The sequence below is a fragment of the Papaver somniferum genome, chromosome 4, assembly GCF_003573695.1.
Source record: "Papaver somniferum cultivar HN1 chromosome 4, ASM357369v1, whole genome shotgun sequence".
NCBI classification, from domain to species: Eukaryota; Viridiplantae; Streptophyta; class Magnoliopsida; order Ranunculales; family Papaveraceae; genus Papaver; species Papaver somniferum.
The window spans coordinates 20,791,852-20,800,517 of NC_039361.1; the positions used below are offsets into that span (position 1 = coordinate 20,791,852).

At 36.1% G+C, this 8,666-nt stretch overlaps 1 pseudogene; it reads left to right on the plus strand.

Moving 5' to 3' along the window:
• Positions 1–5,253: 5,253 nt before the first annotated feature.
• LOC113272145 lies at positions 5,254–6,303 on the plus strand (annotated as a pseudogene).
• The last annotated feature ends 2,363 nt before the right edge of the window (positions 6,304–8,666 follow it).

Below are 8,666 nucleotides of genomic sequence, written 5' to 3' on the forward strand. Positions count from 1 at the left end.
ATCAACTATTCTAGTCTCAACACTTTCTTCGCTTCCCTCCCCAAAACCAACCCTTCTCCCTCACTTTGTGACCGAAGCAAGTCTGGAACGACCATTTCTTGGTTTAGGCCGGATTTGTACAGATTGATCTCTCGAATCTAAAGTACTCCCTTGCAGAACATTGTTTAGGGTTTAAATTCGTTTCTCACCCACACACCCGAAATTACCAAAATCAGTAGAAACCATTTTCACCCTCAAACAGCTGCGTAACGAAAAGGTCTATCGTGAGCTTCCTCCCAATTATCAAGAGTTGTTTGGATCACTTCATCTTCAGTTACACCGCTGAACTTTTATCGACCAATTTCCATTACCAGAACAAAAAATGCCTGGACGTCAAGCCTAATATATTGAAAATGAGCACGCAATCGACGAGCATCTCAGTTTCCTGTATTTCTCGTAAGTGAGACGAACATTGAAAAAACGTTCTCCCAAAAAGAACCGTCATGAGAAATAACAACACTAGTGATTACCCTATCAAAAAAGTATGATTTGCATAGAGTTATATCCTCTTCTTGAGTAAACTTGGGACCACGATTTCTAACAGACATTTCCTCAAAGGGGGGGATATTTAGGAAAGAAGAAGAAGAAGAAGAGGAAGATGTGATTTTGGAGATGGGAGGAATGAAATTTATAGGTCGAGAAAGAAAAGTTTGTCGTTGGAAATGGAAATTTAGTCGCTGGCGTTTGTAGTAAAACCGCCGCAGACTTTCCTTTGAGCGCCCGTTTGAATTACCAACGCCTATTTTCTATTATAAATACATCACTAGGTTTTATTCTAAACCAAACCAACCGATTTCTTTCTCATCATCCACCATGTTTTCTAAAGGCAAAGCGAAGCAAATATTATGTGTCGAAGCAAAAGAGGTTTGTCCATTATGTTTCATGGATAACTACAGTCTTATGCAATGTCCTTGGATATATTCAAAGTGTCCGCGAGAAGGTTGTTCACGCATCAGAATGGTGATTGAATCACAACCGGAAAAGCTCAAGTATTTGCAATGTCAAGATCCCAATTTTCCAGAGGAACCACATATGCTAGATGATGCTATGAAGATTAAAAAAGAAGAAGAAGAAAAGATTGTAACAATCTGCAAAAACTTCAAACTTAAATCCAAATTGAAGAAGGAGTTATTACACTACAAGAATTGTGGATATGAAGATCACGAATACAAACATTATCCACAGAGAATTAGTTCATGCTCAAAGCCTGGTTGCAGGACTTTTATGCATTTGCGGACTTCTTCTGAAGAAGACACATATGGAAGGCATTTCTGGGAATGTCCCAGGTGTTTTTTTGGTGGAGTGGGCTGATTGAAGTTGTAGGACAAATTGATTCACTATGGTATCATGTTATTTAATTTGTTGTTTATTTTGTGTTATTTACGATTATCTAAAACCATCAATATCAAGTAATTTAAATTTTTCCTCGATTAAACATTGCACCATCAATTTCATAAATAAAAACATACTGCATTGAACAACCACATCATACATGAGAAAAAAAAAATACATTAAATTAAAACAACTGCTAAATATGTGTCAATTCTCGGTGGGTGGTGGAATTCCTAGGGCGATGTAGGGATCGTATTTGATGAGCACCCTAAGAATGTTGAAACAAGCATGAAAATCGAAAGGAAGACCGCAGTGAGATGCTGGCCACATCACTAGAGTTCTTGGTTCCACTTCATGTTCGGCTTCACCGTTGAGCTTATTTTTGTGATTCTCAATTAGTTGAGAGATGAACTCAGATACATTACAACTAATTACACTAAAACGATGCGCTAATCCGTGACAATCACGCCTATTAATGTTCATCGTTTCAGCAGCGAACATTTCAAACACTTTCTGCCAGAATGTCGATTGTGATACATTCCTACCGGTAGCAACACCAGCGGAAACATCTTGTGTTTGAAAAACGTAGGCTCTGAAATAGCTAAATCCTCTTGTTGAGTGAATCTAACAAAACGAATTCTGGGAGACATTTTTGTAGATGATTTGAGAGGGAAGAATGTGTGAATTTAGAGTTGAAATGAGGAGTATTTATAGATTTAAAAAAATATAGCCGTTGGATCACAAGATTTTTCAGCCGTTCAGATTGAGCCGTTAGCGCCATAGGGTCAGACTCTGGCGTTTTTGATACGGATGCGGGCGTTATAAGTTAAAACGCGTGTTTGAAGTACATACGCTGGCATTATTTCTTCAGACGCCAGTGTTGGTAGAAATCTCGCCCGTCGTTACTACAGACGCGCGCTGGTTGTTCCATCTCGATGTTCAAATCAACAGATTTGTTGATTTGAACATCCATTTTTCATGTTTGTTCATTCCATAGTGGGAGCAAAATGAACAAACTCTGAGTTTGTTCATTCCATAGGAACTGCTCTAAGTACTCTGGTCTCTATAATGTAGTTGTACCAATGTACCAATGTATCGAACTAGAAATAACCCGTGCCGTAACGGCACGACATGAGGTTAACAGAGAGTTCTAATAAATATCTAGAGATAACTCGTGCCGCAGCGACACTGCTTTAGTATGATATCTGACTGATGTAATTTTTCTTTTTTTTTCCGGACTTTAAATTAAATCGTGTTCCTTTGGAAGACAGTTTTCTATTTTGTTTTAAACGAAAATAATGTCTATAAGTACATTGTAAAATTTTTCATATACATTATCCAAAAATGAACACAAAATCATTTAAGTAATAGTGTGTATACATATCTTACTTATGAGTTATGAATAAAAATAAACAAATAAATCTCATTTCTCATTAAATTCATATGCCACCACTAAATACAATTAATGCATGTATGATATATTATAATTTCATTTAATGTTTCTTTGAATATCTTTAGTTAAGATGTGATGCAATAATTAAAGATTAACAAATTTTTATTCATAATGGGAGGGGTTACAGAAACGATGATCGTCGGATGTCTTTCACTGGGATGAGACTGGGATGGTCGGATGCAATGTTTGTCTCTCAAAATGTTATCCGACCGTCCAAGCTCAAAAACCCATTCTATTTTGTATCATAGATATTATATCATATTATTTTAACGATTTATGAATCTATGATCACCTCATAATGTTTAATTATTGTTCTTTAAAATTAATAAATTGATTTTTAACCAATTGATTAAGATTATGCATATACTTATATATATAGTTTCCTGTTGCTTTATCATTAACCATTCGATTAGATGAAGATTAGATGTAAGAAGATAAGATGATTTGGCCTTTCATAGTCACAGGTATCTTCACAACTGCTTCAACCTATAAAATGCTCCGTCAAAAAGATTTGAATTATGATATGTCAATGGGTTTGTCTCCAAGTTTTTGGTTAACCTTCTGGAAGCTGAAAATGCCTTACAAGTATCATATTTTCATGTGGAAAGTTATTCATGATGCTGTTCCTGTCAAGGCTAAAATTTTTAAACATATGAATACTTCTGATCAGCTCTGTGTGCTCTGCAACTTGAACCAGATTGAAGATTTGGATCACATGTTACTTCACTGTCCATTCTCTCAAGAAATTTGGCAGAAGTTTTTTCCTCAGCATTTTTTTTCTATAATGCAACATACTTCTATTCTCTCCTGGATTCAAAGCTGGCAAGATAGGGATGTTATTATCTCTATAAAGAAAACCCCTCACTTCATTCACTTAGCATCCTGCATTGTGCATTTTATTTGGAAACATGGATGTCGAACTGTCTTTAATAACATATCACCCAATCATAACTCTGTCATTCATCAAGTAAACGTTGGAAAGCTCCTCCCTTACATTTTTTGAAAATAAACGTTGATGCTTCTTACAGTCCTCGTACTTTGTTAGCTGGTATTGGTATTATAATAAGGACTTCTACAGGAGCATATGTCATTGGAAGGGGAGGATTAAAAATAGCTATTAATGTCCAGCAAGTTGAAGCTTGGGCAATGTTGGAGGCTATGCAAATGACAACATGTGAATGGTTGGTCTAATGTAATATTTGAAACTGATAACCTTGGTAACAATTCTGTTCGTCAGCAACAAAATACACTCTCTCACTGGCAAAGTATGCCACTTCTTAGAAAATGTATCAAATATGTAATATTAATTCTATTTGGTCTTGTGTGTTTGTACATAGAGCTTGTAATAAAGCTGCAGATGCCTTGGGTAAAGCAGCTAGAAAACAGAATTTATGTGGGGAATGGTGGTATCAACCACCAAACTTGTTAATTCCTTACATAAGTAAAGATGTAACAAACTTGTTTATGTAATATATGTGTGCTTTTTGTTCAAAAAAAGAAAAAAACCATTCGATTACTTGTTTGTTGTTACCACTAACAGCTCCGCCTCTGGGCAAATGCCCCCACATTATGTTAGCAGATTATTAGTATTTTATTTTACCATTATAAATCCTTTTTACCTTTGTTACTATGAACAATTGATTCTTTAAGGTAAAAAGTTCATTTGTTTTTTCATTAATTTTTGTTTTACAGTGTATGATGCAAACGGATGTAACTTGCTTACACACAAAAAAAAAAAAAAAAATAAAAAAAAATAATAATAATAATTAAGGTTAAAGAATTGTTTTCATAATGCCCCTCTCAAACAAAAATCCTAGCTCGGCCACTAGGATCCTGTGGCGGTTAGAGACATTTTACTGGTATCTCTTAAAGTTTTACTCAATTTAATATTTTTAGTTCTATATAGTGTTGGTGCTTCATGGGTAATTTGGGTTAAAGATGTCACTGCAAGAAAAAACTAGCAAAATTCAAGCAGCAACCTTGAAAATGACAATCTACTATATCAACGAAGTTTGAGCAGCAGGAATTTCTTCATCATCCAGGTCTCTACCACCCTAGAAATCTGTACCTATTTTTTCAACATCATATATATGTATATATATACATCCAATTATTACTTATTGCTTACAAAGCTCCTGCGATCAAAATTTTCAAATGATGCAGAGAGACTTCAACATATTGAATACTGACAATAGTATCTGGAAAGCACAAACCAGAAACATGCCCAATTTAGCCAACATATTTGTAAGTTGTAACCCCAAATGCCAGTTACCAAAAAAAAATACACGGCACATGTCAGCTAGCAAGTGGCGGGGACAGGTATTTTAGGGTCTTCCGGAGGTATTCTAGGATCTGAAGATTTTCTAAGACAAGAAGAGATTTACAGATCGTGTGAAAGACGTTTTACTTACCTAGCTCTTGAGTTCGAGATGTCACAGCAAGAACAACTAGCAAGATTCAAGCAGCAACAACAAGAAAAATGCCAATCAACTGTATGTCTGTATCAAGGTCCGCACCACGTTTTGCAACATCATCTTCAATTGCTGCCAAGGCATGTGCAGTCAAGTTTTCAAATAATACAGAAAGGCTTCTACGTATCAATAGTATCCGGAAAGCTCCAATTGGGCTCAAATGAAACGTGTTATTGCCATTCTGTATGAGGAATGAAACTAGAGTACTGTTTCTTTGTTTGATGATAGAAATGGGTGCCTATTATTTGTGCACATCCATTTAGGTTTGGCGTGTAAGGTGATAAATGTTGCATCTAGGATTAAAATTTAATGTACGTTGCTTTCAACTACTTGTTGCAAAAGACTTAAAAAAAATTTGTTAAGTTTTTTTTTTTTTAAATTTTTTAGACAAAGGAGGACTTTACGGCAGAGCAGATTCGCGAAGTATGCTACGTTGATGTAATTAAAAATAGGAATGTCTTTTATAGTTTAACAAACAATGCGAAAGTGTACTACGGTGGGAAGCGCTTCTCTTACAAGGTACTCATTTCCCTTCTCTGGAGTTCACTATCTGACACAAACCTGCACAGTAATGTCTTTTGTGCCGTTTTTTAGAATGGTTTCAGAAAAGTTTCTGCTTATAAATACTCCTTGATAATAGCTCCATAATTTATCTGCAGCCCACTCATGGTATCAAAAGCTAAACCGAACTGGTTTGCTACATTCGGAAGTATCCAGAAGGTAAGAGCGTTATCAATTTAAAGGATGCATACCCAGCTCTGCCATGGAAGACTTACAGGTATTGCTTCGAACTTTGAAGAGCTGTACAGACTTTAGGTACTGCTATAAATATGTGTCTGGAGACTTGACCTAGTAATCTGTATGATTGACTTGACCTAGTAATCTGTATGATTTGCCGTCTGCACAGGCTTTGAACTCTTCTGGAGACATGTTGCTTACCCAAATAATCCCAAGATAGCAATTACAGTGGATGATGAACTACAACAAGTAACGAACTCAAGGGATTGAGCTTTCGCCCAATATGACCGGTAATGCCATTGCCAGAGCTGATTGTCAGGAATTCAAATTTCATGCACGAATTTGAACCGATATATTTAGGTAAAGGATGACAAAGATCCAGATCAAGAGTTTTACCATAGTCGTTTACAAACTTAATTTGGATATGCTAGCTAGATTATGAATTGCCACAGTGTATTCTTGAATTTTTAGAAATCCTTTCGAAGTGGGTGAAGTAGTTTTTGGATACCAAGAACAAATTTTGGTTAAACTTAGCCCACTCTACATGTCTGTTTCTAAAAGCTATGCTTATATGTCTCTTTGTCAACATTTATCAATAACAAATTCAAAAGATTCCATAATAAAATGGAGATCTTTGTTTTGAAGATAATATTATAATTCATCAAAACCGCTTAAGTGATGCCGAGCCAGAGACGGAACTAGACATTTAGTATGAACGATTTTTTGGGACCATGGTTTTTTTGGGGACCATGGTTTTATTTTGGGTAAAGACATTGAAGTAAATGTAGGTCACTCCTTATCTGAATATTTATATTAATACCTAAATTATCCTCCTGATTAATTTTGGGTGATGATTAGTTAGTGTTAATAATAGTTAGTGTAATGATTAAGTTAAAGATAATTAGTGAGATTAAAAAATCAGATGGTTTTTTTTTAAAGAAGTAGAATTATTGAGAGAGTAAAGTTAGAGAAGATGAAGAAGGAAAACATGAAAAACGATGGATTTTACCAACCACAACCGGAGGAAGGGTATTTGGGTACCCAGGTGTGCTTCAAACTTAGATAATGTTGGTTGAATTGCTCCAAACTTTCAAAAAAAAATGAAATTTTTTATGTAGATTTGGGTCAGTTCGGTTACCATATGTCAAGAACATGTAACCGAACACACCTGAAAGTGTAGTTCGGTTACGTTTTCCAAACACGCAGGTTACCGAACTCGCTCGTAGTGGAGGTTTTGGTCGTACAGTGTAATGTTCGGTTACCTAGGATAAAATGGTAGGTAACCGAACTTTGAACTTAACAATTTATTTGGGTACATCTTGTGTGTTCGGTTAGTTCGAAAACTTCAACGCAACCAAGTTCCCAACCGAACTGCAGGTTAAAAGTAACCTAGTGTTAGAAGTTCGGTTGGTTCGCAAACTTCAACATATTTTGCGAATCAACCGAACTGGGATTATATATGCATATATGCAATTAGGCAAACGTTCGGTTACTACGAAATTTATTTCTTGGCAAATTAGGTAGAGTTCGGTTATGAAGTTTCAAAGGTAGAGTTCGGTTACAAAGAAAACTTAACATTTTTGCGAACGAACCGAACTTGTGGACTTCTCATTATTTTCGTAAACTAAAGTTCGGTGATATCCTTATTTTGCGAAGGAACCGAACTTATGGACTTCTGTTGTTCTAATACAAGGAGTTCGGTTAAAAGTATTTTTTGCGAATCAATCGAACTATATTGGCTAAGTTTGGTTACTTTGTAGTTTTAAATTTTTTTGCGAAAAAACCGAACTCTATTGGCTAAGTTCGGTTATTTTGGAACTCAAGATAGTGGCCACAACAACACAGTTCGGTTAGACTGGATTTGTTTTTTTTCGGTTCTAAGGGTGGAGTTTGGTTACTTTATAGTTTTAAATTTTTTTGCGAAACAACCGAACAGAGAGTTCGGTGACTTAGTTTTAAATCCAATAGAACCGAACTGTTCTTCGTGTTCTTCATTTTCAAGAAGTTCGGTTAGTAAACTAGGGTTTTTTGGAAAATCGGCCTAACCGAACATGACTCTGTAACTCCTACTAAAAACATATTTTGATGATTTATATTCGATTGAAGCAATCAAAATCAAATTAAAGTGAAGGGTTTGTTGGAAAATACCTCCGGAGTGGTCCCATGGCAGAATCAGGCTGCGGCTGGCGTCTTTTATACTCGATAAAATTATCATGTAACAGAACTTAATTGTGATAGGATTGATGTTGTGACATTTCTTAAATAAGCGGTGGTGGTGGTGGGAGGAGGTGGTGGTGGTAATCGGTGGTTGGTGGTGGTGATAATTGGAGGTGGTGGTGGTGGTGGGCGATGGTGGTGGTAATCGGTGGTTGGTGGTGGTGATAATCGGAGGTGGTGGTGGTAGTAATCGGCGGTGGTGGGCGGTGGTGTTGGGAGGAGGTGGTGGTTATATATATATATAGGTGGTTATTAGGTTGGTTTTAAATTAAATTATGTTAAGGGTAGGTTAATCATTTCAACGTTTTAGGACATCCCTTATCACTATAGGGAAGGTGGCCTAATAAAACCATGGTCCCCTCAAAAAAACCATTGTCCCTAAAAAATCATTCTTTAGTATGGCCTCGGCTTGAGCA